Here is a 6,000-nt window from a genome sequence, read left to right on the forward strand (position 1 = left end):
GGTAGAATGCTCATCTTCCACGTGGGAGACCTGAGTTCAATTCCTGGATCATGTACCCCAAAGGAAAAAAAAAAACTGCTATTGGCATTTGGTTGAGCTACCTTCCCTTGCTCCTAGTACAGACTGCTTCTTTTTCCTATTGGGAAGTGTTGCCAACACAGCCTGCTGGCCCACTGTGGGAGGACGCAAGCTTCCTCAGTATGAAGGTTTTACTTACAGTTATGCACTGTGATCTCAGCCACTCAGACTGGTGTACAATGCGTGTCTGGTCACAAATGTCCTGCAAACAGCTGATCCAGACAATTCCTACCTATTTACTTGCTGCCTTAGAGGACTAACTAAACTCCATATCTCCATATGCTGCCATCTAACCCCCACATTACACACATTTAATGAATGACTTCTATGGTATGTGATTTGTTTTTCAATAAAGCTGTTTTTAAAAATACCCATTTATTATCTCACAGTCTCCGTGGGTGAGGGGTCAGAGCATAGCTTAGCTGAGTCACACAAAGTCACTATCAAGGTGTTTCAAAGTCTTCATTATCTGAAGCTTGCAAATGCATCCAACCTCTGGCGGGTGCAGGCAGAATTTAATTTCTCGTGGCTATACAATCAAGGCATTCAGCCTCTAAAGGCAGCAGCATTTCCCTGCCACATGGCCCTACCCATATCTAGGCATTTCATAAGATGGTCGTTTCCTTCAAGACCAGCAGGTGTGATTCCCTAACATGTGCTAGCTTGAATAAGATTTGTAAGGTAACCACATATTGTAAGGTAACCATGGAAGCATTATGTCACCATCTTTACTATATTTTATTGGTTAGAAGCAAGTCAAAGGTCCAACCCATCCCAATTTGAGGCAATTATACAGAGTAATGTCACCAGGGGAAAAGATCACGAGACCATCGTCATTCTATCTGCCAGCATGCCCATCTCTCTCTTTTTTCCAGTTAGATCAACATATTTGCAGATTATTGTTTCTTTTTCTGAAATGAGCAACTTATTTTTAAACCTGGTTTTCTGCCAGAAACTTCTTAAAGAGGGCAATTTTTCTTCTTCTCTCTCTCGCTCTTTATTAAGCATTCTCTTTCAAAATTGTAAGCACTTATAAATAAGGTAGACCACTCTTAAAGAGCTATGTTAGGATTCCTCTATCATAGCTAATTGAGAATTTGTGTAATTTTAAGCATTTTAGAGTACAAATAGCCTGCTGAGAGACTAGCACATCTAAAATTCTAGTAGTTATAGGGAAAATAAGAGTCCCTCCAAGTGTTTCCCATTATAGGTTCTCATAAAAGCCTCCCCCACTGCCTTTCAAAGGCTCCTCGTAATTAATTTGGAAAAGTTTTTATATGGGTTGTTTCATGTTTACAAAGACCTGAAATGATTCTGTTAGTTTCGGGAGAATCATAGTGAAATTTATTCTTTACACTTTCTCACATCAAATACTGAAACACTACTTGCTTTAGCATATCCCACTTCACCCCTGACTCCTCAATCTATACCTGAGTTAAATAGTGTCCTCTACAGACATACTCTCCCAGGAGAAACACCTGCACACCAGGAGCCCTATCAAGTCTGTCAAACTCTGAACCTGCAATTTTAAAGTTATTTGCGGACCCACTTGATGTTTCTTCTTGTGAGTTAGCTTATGAAATTCACAATTCCAGTCATCCACAGGTGCTTCCAGACTCAACCTTTGCATCTATGTCAGCCTTGGGTGGGAACAAGAACAAAAGGAAATAGTTTTCTCTAATTGTTGCCCCAATGCTGCCTGCTTGAAAGGAAACAGACCCTTGGGCCAATGAAGACTGTTACCCTCTGTGGAAACATGGCATGGGCACTTTCTTTCATTCTTAGAGATCATTTGGCCCATATTTGCACTCCATCCCAAGCAGGGCTCTGTCCTCCTTGGCTAAAGAAAGACCCTGGGAAAGAACTTGGAATTAATCACGGATGTTTCTTGGGAAAATGCTCATACATGGTGACCTTAGGTCTTTGGTGGAGTGGTCCAGCAGGGGTGTGAGGGACATCTCGACAGAAAGCAGAGTTTCTGCCGAAAGAGCAAATCCTGGTTGCCAGCACTGTTTATCTGCTTCCAGACAAAGAAGGGAGTTAATCTATTGGGGTGCAAGAGAAACAGGGTCATGTGTGGTGGTGGGGGCAAGGGGTACATGAGAATGTAGTCTATGTGCCAAGACATAGAAATTGGTCACGTAAGGAGATATAGAAGACTTGGAATTTCCTAAACAAGCATTCTGTCACTGGAAAAGATATGAGATGGAGATTGAACAAATTAGTTGACTTAACTCTTCCCAATGGAAGAATGAATTAATTAGGTTTGGGATACAAATGGAGGGTGGGTTAAAGGGTGTTTTGTGATCTTCTAAGTATGAATTGATTAATCTGTTAACTGTGCTACCACCTTATGACTTCCTCAAAGGATGCTCTAGTGAGAGAATTGCCCTCTCACAGAACATACAGCTCTACTGTCCTAGTGAAGTTCCATTGAAAAGGTTTGTACAACGTGTTTTGTCAAAAACAGTATGCGGTTAGTTATCTTAAGCAGTTTAAAGAATTCTATTTATCAAGGTGGTGTTGATTTTGATGAGCATATGAATCAAGCCTGATATAAAAATAGAAACTGCATTGATGGAGGTTGGAAAGTGTTTTTTCTTAACTTGGGAGCACTGCGCAATGGCAGGCTATTGGTACTGCGGGAAGGGAACGGGTGGGAAGAAAAAGAGTAAAAACCTGCCTAGCACGGAGGTTTAATAAACCAGTTTTCTTTCTTTTTTTTGAATAAGTAAAATCTAAACATTAGAATAAAGAATCAGGAAAAAGAGAAAGACAGAGAGAGGAAAAGACAGAAAAAAAAGAACATCCGAAACCTAGAGAAATTTAACAACATGAGGCAAAACCATGTAAATAAGAATAAGAATTAAAGATGGAAATAACAACAGAAGATGGAAAAGTACTTGAGATAAGAAAATCCTTCAGTACAGCCAAAAAATGGGGGGAAATAGTTTCTTTTTATATCTTTATTTGGGAGATAACCTGGAATTGAGATATGAAGCAACTATGGTCTTGATGTATCAGGTATGTATAAAAATAATTGAAAAAGATGCAAATAAAATGTTAGTTTTCAGTTCTTCAGAAAATAAAAATGAAAATGGGGATTTTAATAAAATCCCCAATAAAAATGGGGATTCTCAGAGACAGAGATCCACTTTTTGATCTTAAGTATAAAATTGAAAACCTCACATTATTATATTTGGTAGAATGGATTCAAATGAGACCGTTGACCATAAGATCAGGTTTTAAAAATTTGTTCCCAGTTAAAAGACAGTCAAATAGGTGTAAGAGAGATTAAAGAAAAGAGAAGATGGTCACTAATCACTAAAACTAATGTCCCCTGACGTCTCTTGACTAAAAGATGAAAACAGGCCCTTTACTATTGCCGTCTCACTGTGCTAAGAATCTTCATGACTCTGGCTTGTGAAATATTTTGGCCTAAAACATTGTGGTTAAACCTCAAAGATCAAGATTTAAGTTCCCAGGTTTGCCATAAAAAGGTCATTTTGCAGCCTCCTGTTCAGTTAAGCTCATGTGGTTCACTTTTTCTGTTGTTCTATCAGCAGAGAAGGAAAGCGTCTAGTTGTGCAAATGGCCACAGCAGAGTTGTCTAGATGCACATGGCATCCAGTGGATTTTTCTGGAATGTTCTCTGCCCCTACGTTTCCAGGCCATAGACTTGGGGGCAGAGAGGACCTTGCAGAGAACAATGCTGTTTCCCTGTGTTCTTTATCCCTTTCTTCCTCTTACATGCAAATCATCTCAGGAAATTCATAAATATATGGATTTCCAGACCCTCTCCACAGCACTACATCAGAATCTCTTTCTTGTGTGGTCCCCCAGGTCACCTGGGGATCCTGCACCCATGCCAATCCTGATCAATACATCTGGGAGGGCCCAGATGATTGGGAGGCCACTAATACACAGTCAGCTTTGGAGATTCAATCCCATTAATCTTGCTTCTCAAGGCTAGTCCACAGACTATCAGCCTGGACAACACCTGGGAGTTTGCTAGATATGCAGAATCTCAAGCTCCACCCCAGGCTGACTGAATGAGTCTCTCCACTTTAACAAGAACTGTAAGTGTTTTCAATGTATGTTCAAGTTTGAGGAGCTTTGTCCCAAATGAGGGGCTGGGTTTTCTAAATCACTTGTCCCGGGCGGGCCACGGTGGCTCAGCAGGTAAGAATGCTTGCCTGCCAAGCCCGAGGACCCGGGTTCGCTTCCCGGTGCCTGCCCATGTAAATAAATAAATAAATAAATAAATAAATAAATCACTTGTCCCCTTTTAAGCCAACAAGAGTAGGACTGTTTGTATTAATGAGAGATGAAATTCCATGGAATCTCTAGGGTCTTGCAGGTTTTTTTTTTTTTTTTGTATAAGAAAAGCACAGTCCTATTTTCCTTCTTACTTATCATCATCATCATGGTCATCTTGTGATTCATACAATGAAACACTGCAGTAGAATAACACAGTTGTGGTAACTTCAGGGTACATCTGGTAAGAACTTGCTTGCTAGGGGAATTTATATCTTCTCTTGATAGGCCCTTTTTGTTGATAGTGGCAGTTCTAAGCTATATGTGTGCCAAAGATGGAAGTAAATTACCCTTTTAAAAAAATTGGTCAATTAAAAACTTGTAGAGGATTGTTTCTCTTTCACCAAAGCTATAAGATTCCTCATCTTTGCCATTACAAGGTCTGGCTCCCAATGGCACTTGACAAGATGTACTGGTGAAGACTCATGTCCCACCTTCTACTAGAGACCACAAGTCAATCTCCTGTCTTGAATCTCTGCTCTCTTTGGCAGTGTCTTCCAGTGGCCAAAAGAGCTAAGCTTAAGAGTGGATCTAGAAAGAGTATATCTATAAAGTATGACTTCAGGTACTTCAGGAATGACTATCTGCTCCCCAAGACCTCCATCCTAAGACCCTGGAGATTTCTTCAATAGAAAGAAGACATTTACCTTCATAATTAAAATGTAGACTTGAAATCAGCATGGAAATATGCTACATCAACAGATTCACCAAAGTGGAAATATTCACAAAAGCAATGCTCGATATGCAGGAACAGAAATAATAGGACATAGGACCTCCAGCTGGGATAGAGATAAGACCAAGGGTGACAAGGCTGACTTCAGCAATTCTTTAACTGTGTCTGGAACCAGTCCCCTATGTCCAGAGCTCTTTCAAAATGTTATTTTCCTCTTGGCATTATGACCTCTACCAGTTAAGAGAGGACCAGCATATCTATTAGCAATGCCTTCTCATCTACATGGTCTGTTCAATGATTTATACATGTGAGTGAGACCAGTCCATTCACCAGACCCAGCCCCTTCTTCCTTCACTTAGGACTTCAACAGACGCTTAGTCCTTCTCGAATCCTGGTTTCCTGGTCATTGACATATAGATGATCATACCTGCCGTGCTGCTTACTGTCTGTAGAAGAACTCTGTTGAGAATTTCTGGACACCTCAAAACACATTGAATCTTTATTCTAGAGATCCAAAAAGACTCCAGCAAATCTGTCTGCTTTGAACACTCAGGATTACACATAAAAAAAAAAAAAAGAATGCAAAATTGATGAGAAGGAAAAATGAGAGATAAGGTTCGAAAATAAAAATAATTCAAATGAATATTTCTGAAAGACAATATGGTCTGCCCTGTATTATACATAGTTTTTAATTGTTGAATTTGACTGTAAGTACAATCTGTGAAGACTCTGAGCTTCAATTTTCTCAACTGTATAATAGAGATAGTAATAATTAGAAGGTGCTCTCATCAGCCTCATTATCACTGTCATCACTGTCATCACCATCATCATCATTATCATCATCATCAATGGCTTGGACAAGGGCACCCCAAAGCCACCTTGGAGTCTTCATAATGTGAAGAAGCCCAATGGGCAGTGTCCATGCAGCTGGC

The sequence above is a fragment of the Tamandua tetradactyla genome, chromosome 2, assembly GCF_023851605.1.
Source record: "Tamandua tetradactyla isolate mTamTet1 chromosome 2, mTamTet1.pri, whole genome shotgun sequence".
NCBI classification, from domain to species: Eukaryota; Metazoa; Chordata; class Mammalia; order Pilosa; family Myrmecophagidae; genus Tamandua; species Tamandua tetradactyla.